The following is a 6,879-nucleotide window of genomic DNA, read 5'->3' on the forward strand; positions in this document are numbered from 1 at the left end:
ACGACCATGTATGTAGGCCCACTCCCGTGTTAATCTAACAGGTTAGACCACGGGTTTTGGACACGGGCGTGGTGCACACTCGTGTTATTTTGGTAGGTTCACCCATTCACCCACGGTCCTAACGCACGACCGCGGCAACTTATCGCATCCCGTGTTGGGGAAAATTTTGCCCTATTTTCACATGGCCTAAGGCACGCTCGTGTGTGCTTTAGAAAGCCTGTGTTCCATGAGTCGGTTAGTATGTTAGATGTTAAAACTAAAATTTAAAGAAATTAATATTGTTAGTGCTCGGGTTGCTTCCTGATAAGCACTTATTTATAGTCTAAGCTCGACTTACCTCTTTGGTGTGTGATCATGGTGGATCGAGGAGTTTACACTCCTCATCCCTGCTATAGATGTTATTAGCATAAGGTTCAAGACGAGTACTATTTACCTTGAACGTGCCAAATTTGGGGTGATTTACCTCGACCGTACAGTATGGAAAAATGCTAGTTACCGTAAGAGGGGTTTCTTCATTCGGTTCAAAAGTGGCGATTCGAGGATCCACTGCATATAGTAGTACTTTGTCTCCAACTTGAAGTTGATTTAGTGAGGCATTGGGCTTGTTCTGGCGTAGTTTTGGTTTATCGTGTTTTCTCAGTTTAAATGTCAGCCATTCTTTTAACTCCTCGATTCGTAACCTTCGTTCTTCATGGGTAGATTCTTTGTTGTGGATTGAACAAGGCTCGTGTGTGTCCTTCGAACTTATTTCCTGCAAAGTAGGTTGCACTGTATGGTCAGTCTTAGTAGAACAATTTGTACAATCACCTTTAATTTTCGATGTGTTGTTTGGGTTTTGAGCTTGAAGGTTGATTGTTTCATCTCCTACACGAAGTGTGAGTTCACCTGCACCAACATCAATAATTGTTCTAGCAGTTGCTAAAAAGGGCCTTCCCAAAATTAAAGGAACATTACTGTCCTCTTCTATGTCCAAAACAACAAAATCAACTAGGAATATAAATTTGTCATTTTGGCCGACCTCATTCTTACCTTTGCTTACCACTGTTTCTGGCCTTGGTTTTGCAACTAACCCTTCCTCATCTTGAATGGCAATCGGTTGAGTTGCTCCCTTGGGTTAGATTCAGTATTACTTGGCAGGCTACCTTGTGGTTGTTCGAAAATTAACTTAGCAAGCTGTCCAATCTGAGTTTTGAGCCCCTAGATTGATGCTTGATGATTTTTGAGTGTCATCTCAATATTCTAAAAATGAGTCTCTGACACCGAGATGAATTTGGTTAGCATCTCCTCAAGGTTCGGCTTTTTCTCCTGCTTGTATGGTGGTTGCCGAAAGCCTGGAGGGGGTGGTGGTTTCTGATTTCCTTGGCCTCCCCATGAAAAATTTGGGTGATTCCTCTAACCTGCATTGTAAGTATTACTATAAGGATTGTTTTGAGATCGAGGATTATTACCCATGTAATTTAACTACTCGTTCTCCTTGTTGTGGCCATAAGGTGGGTATTTTGAATTGCTCGAACCACCTTCATTTGCTTCGCACTGCATTACAGGGTGAACCTGTGAAGAACTAAGAAAACCATCAATTTTCTTATTCAAGAGATCTACCTGATTAGAGAGCATGGTGACTGAATCAACATTATAAACACCGGCTGTTTTCGTTGGCCTTGTCCTCATGACTTGCCACTAATAGTTATTCAGTGACATCTCCTCTATCAATTCATAGGCATCTTCAGGTGTTTTATTATTGATGGTTCCGCCAGTAGCTGCGTCAACCATTTGTCGAGTCGAAGGATTCAGGCCATTATGAAAAGTTTGAACCTATAGCCAGAGTGGTAATCCATGGTGAGGGCAACTTCTCAAAAGGTCCTTGTATCTCTCCCATGCATCGTAGAGTGTTTCTATATCCATCTGCAGAAAAGAAGAGATACCATTAAGTAATTTGGCTATTTTAGCCTGTGGAAATTATTTTAATAAAAAATTTTCGGTCATTTGTTCCCAAGTAGTGATTGACCCTCGTGGTAACGAGTTCAACCATTGTTTAGCCTTATTCCTTGACGAAAAGGGAAACAACCGAAGTCGAATGGCATCATCAGAAACACCATTAATTTTAAAGGTATCACAAAATTCTAGGAAATTTTCCAAGTGAGCGTTGGGATCCTCCTCCTGCAAACCATCAAACTGAACAAACTATTGTATCATTTGAATTGTGTTAGGTTTCAGTTAAAAATTATTTGCAGCAATAACAAGTCTAACTATACTTGACTCAGTTCCTGTAAAATTAGGTTTAGCATAATCATACATAGTACATGAATTAAAATTCTGATTTACTGGATCAGCAGCAATCGCAGGAGGTAGAAACTTTTCTTGGTTTTCAGCCATCTCCTCAGTTGTGGTTGAAGTATTGTCCTTTTGCTCGTCCTCTATGTATCTTAGGCTTCGCCTTATTTCTCTCCGATTTCTGCGAACTGTGCGGTCGATCTCACTGTCAAAAATTAATGGTCCTGACGGGTTTCTCCTAGTCATAAACTATAAGAACCTGCAAGAAAAAGAGAAAAAGAAGAATTAGTAATAAAAATTAGAATAAATTTTAAATTGCAGTAAAAGTAAATGGCTAAAGTAATAAAAATCGAGTGTTCCTAATATCTTAGTTCCCCGGTAACGGTGCCAAAAACTTGATACGTGATATTCGTGACAGGTTTTAAATATTTATAGTGAATCATTCTTGAAACTAACTATTATCACGATGAAGGCAAGTGTACCTATCGAACAGTAGTATAGCTTTAGCAAGACCGGATTATCGAACCCAAAGGAACTAAAAGTACTAGTATCAACTTTCTTTTTATTATCTAGCCTAAAAAAATAAAAGGGTTTTATTTATCTAACTAATTAACTAAACTAAGAAATCACAGAAAAGAAATTTGGGGAAAATACTTTTTGGAAAACTCGATTGATTAATATAATACCTAAGGAAAAATCCACCTAGACTTCACTTGTTATTTGACTCTGAATCGGACGATTTATTCATTCAACTTGTTCTGCAGAGATCCCTAAGTTATATTATTATCTCTCTCGAGACTAACAACGTCTAACCCTAGTTTGAATAATTGAAATCTCTTTCTAATTAACGCCTTAGGGTTGCATTAACTCGATCTATAGATCCCTTTATTAGGTTTCACCCTAATCCGGCAAAATTTTGTCACCCTATCTCTAGGCGTGCAACCAACTCCGCTTAATTATGACAAATTTTCTCTTAGACAGGGTCTATTCCTCCTCTGAATAAGAGCTTAACTTGAATCAATATCCTGGAATATCAAAAAAAGAATTAAGAACACATAATTAAGAAGAAGTCAAATATTTATCATACAATTCAAATAACAATAACAAGATCCGTCTTAGGTTTCATTCCCCTTAGGTATTTAGGGGTTTTATTCATACTAATGAAAGAAAACATCTCAAAAGAATAAAAATAACAAAACATAAGAAAACCCAAAACTCCTGAGGGAATTTGAAGGGAGATCTTCAGTCTTGATGCTGAATTTGGCTTCTGAGATGGATTGATCCGCTTTCCTTGAGTAATTCCTTGCTTCCTCCTCTGCGTCCCCCGTCTAAGTGCCTCTTCAGGTGTTTAAATAGGCTTTGGAATGCCTAAGAGCCCTAAAAATTGGCCTTTTCTAAATTGGACTAAACTTGGGCTCGGTAGGGACACGCTCGTGTGACACACCCGTGTGCGATTGTTAAAGGCAGTGGTCAGCGCTGTTAAATTGGCACGGGTGTGTGACCTACCCGTGTAAATCGTGCTTTGACCTTGCCAAAGGGACACGGCCGTGTGGTCTGCCCGTGTGAGGAAGTCCAGGCCATGTTGATTTCGTACATTGGCTCATTTTCTCCCTTTTTGGCCCATTTCTCGTTTCTTTCACTCTCCTACACTCACCTAAGTATAAAACATGAAATTAAGGCATTAGGAGCACCGAATTCACCAATTTGAAGGAAAAATCATCCATAAAATGTGCTAAGCATGGGATAGAAATATGTATAAATTACGGTTTATCATAATTATTCAGTGACATCTCTTTGATGAACTCATAAGCTTTTTCAGGTGTCTTATTATTGATGGCTCCGCCAGTAGCTGCATTGATCATTTGTCTAGTTGAGGGATTCAAACCATTGTGGAAAGTTTGATCTTGTAGCCAAAGAGGGAACCCATGGTGAGGGTACCTTCTCAATAGATCCTTGTACCTCTCCCATGCATCATAAAGTGTTTCTAAATCCATCTGCACAAAAGAAGAGATATCATTCCTTAATAGCCGTTTTAGCCGACGAAAAATATTTAAGCAAAAATTTTTCGGTCATTTGTTCCCAAGTGGTGATTGACCCCCATGGTAAGGAGTTCAACCACTGTTTAGCCTTATTCTTCAATGAAAAGGGAAATAACCTGTAACACCCCGAACCCGAAACCGACACCGGAGTCGAACACGAGGTGTTAACTGACTTTAACCCCTTATAAAATTTATTTTCCAGACACTGCCCAATCTGTGTACTAGTCGTTTTAAAAATCATATCTTGAGTTTCGTAACTCGAAAATCAGTTTCGTGATTTTTCCCAGAAACTAGACTCAAGTGCCCATCTATGTATTTTTTTCTAGAATTTTTGGTCGGGCCAATTAGTACAGTTTATTAGTCAAAGTCTCCCATATTGCAGGGGTCGACTACACTGACCTTTGCCCATTACGACTTGGATATCTCCCTGCACGGGGCTTCAATACTGATGCCGTTTGTTTCTATGAAAACTAGACTCAGAGAGGAATCTGTACATATATGGTACGACCCCTAATTATCTCTGGTTAATTTATAATGAATTTCCGAAGTCGGAGCAGGGAATCCAGAAACCGTTCTGGCCCTGTCCCACAAAAATCTGATTATCTCTTAATATACTGCCCATATGATCTTTTCGTTACTTCCTCATGAAAACAGACTCATTGGGCTTCGATTACATAATTTATTCATCAATTAATTCCACTCCTACTATTTTTAGTGATTTTTCAATCTCATGACACTGCTGCTGCCAGCATCTGTTACGAAAGTAACTAGGTCCATTTCATGCCTACCCTTGATCCAACTCAATCGAACATTCGTGCCATTTTCGCATGGCTTAAAGTTTACATGCCAAAGTTCAAACACAACGTAATAGCTTATACATGCCAAAATGTTCTTCTAAGCCAACTAAGAAGAAAGTACCAAAACTTGCTATCCGGTGTGATGACTTCGATGACGGCCTGACCCCGCAAAAATAGATGAGTCCAAGCAACCTATAATGGGTGACAAGGAAACACCGAGTGAGTTTATAACTCAGTAAGTCATAAGCAATGCACTACCATCCATCAATAACATTATCACAAGAGGAAACAAAATGGAACGAGACAATTTACTCCATCCATACCGAACCATACCATAGTTCCTCCAACCTATCGATTCAGTTTCATATCAATTCATGCATTCACATTCCATATACTCATCAATAGGACATTGAAGCATTTTCATAAATCAATTTATTTTCGTTACAATCAAACGACTAAACGGCCTTTCACCCATCCTACGATAAATTTTATGTACGTGACTTCAAGTATAGTTGTCACATAGGTTCAAACTTACCGAGCTCAACACCAAGTATAAGCATAGCACCTATTAGCCATGTACTCAAGACACTTACCCGATCCGCTGTCCGCGATCGACTCAATAGTGTCGCACACATAGTGTCCATAATGATTCACGAATGTATATTGAGTCCGCACACTCAGTGCTATATATTCAACTCGCACACTTAGTGCTACGTAATCAAATCGCACACTTAGTGCTACATAGTCAAACTCGCACACTTAGTGCCGCATGGTCAATTCGCACACTTAGTGCATCATATTCATTTCGCACACTTAGTGCAACATAGTCAAATCGCACACTTAGTGCTGTACAATTCAATCCCGCGCACTTAGCGCCAATCTCATGGTCATAAATGGTTATACCCGCACGTTTAGTGCCGAGATCAGCAACTCAGTACATCTTACCTCTTTTCTTTTCATTCAACAATTTCATCATCACATACGTACATGCAAATATATATATGTATATTTATTCATTCCATTCAGCATCAAAACATAAACATTATGACCATTTGAAATAATACCAACTACATGCTTAATGACTTACCTCGTGTTGGGTAAGACGGTTCCAACTCGGCTACTCGATGACCTTTTCTTTGCCTTTGCTCGATTCACCTCCTTTAACTCCTTGAGCTTAATCAATAATTTAACTAGTTTAACCACCTTGCCAAATATTTACAATCCAATTTCACATGTATATGCATGTTAGTATATTCGGCTAATAACCTCATGCAACTACCATATCATCAAAATCTAATCACCCATGCACATGCATTAGGTAAGTTACCTTTGCTAATTTTAAACCCAACATCACACAAGCTCTCAAGGGCTGGCCGAATGCTTCTTTTGTTACCCAACTAATCATTCGACAATTTCATCCCCTTTGCCACCCTTTTATGCCTAATTATCTAAATCAAGATAAGATCATCAACATGCCTAACCATAGCCGAATGTGCAACATTAATCTATCACCTCTATCTCTTAAATACTATCAAGTTCATTTACTTCTAATTTCTTAAGTTCCACATCTTAATGCCCATTATACATAATCAAATTTAACATCATCTATATATTTACTCATATGGCCGAATATACATACCCCCATATAATATCATTTTCATTCCATTTAACACTTAATTTCCACCACATAATCACTTGGCCGATTTTGCTAGCATACAAGCCTATGACCGAATGTCCTTGACCTCTAGTCACCTAGATTTTTATTCTTTAAG

At 38.8% G+C, this 6,879-nt stretch overlaps 2 non-coding genes across 2 annotated transcripts; both read left to right on the forward strand.

The window, feature by feature from the left end:
• The first annotated feature begins 1,828 nt into the window (after positions 1-1,828).
• On the forward strand, positions 1,829-1,934 carry LOC121228490 (small nucleolar RNA R71). The gene has a single exon (XR_005926066.1). It is a non-coding gene; the product is annotated as a small nucleolar RNA R71 (small nucleolar RNA).
• Positions 1,935-4,191: 2,257 nt separating this feature from the next.
• LOC121228449 (small nucleolar RNA R71) lies at positions 4,192-4,296 on the forward strand. Its single transcript, XR_005926025.1, has one exon. It is a non-coding gene; the product is annotated as a small nucleolar RNA R71 (small nucleolar RNA).
• Positions 4,297-6,879: the final 2,583 nt, after the last annotated feature.

Source organism: Gossypium hirsutum, chromosome A04 (genome assembly GCF_007990345.1).
Source record: "Gossypium hirsutum isolate 1008001.06 chromosome A04, Gossypium_hirsutum_v2.1, whole genome shotgun sequence".
Classification (NCBI taxonomy): domain Eukaryota; kingdom Viridiplantae; phylum Streptophyta; class Magnoliopsida; order Malvales; family Malvaceae; genus Gossypium; species Gossypium hirsutum.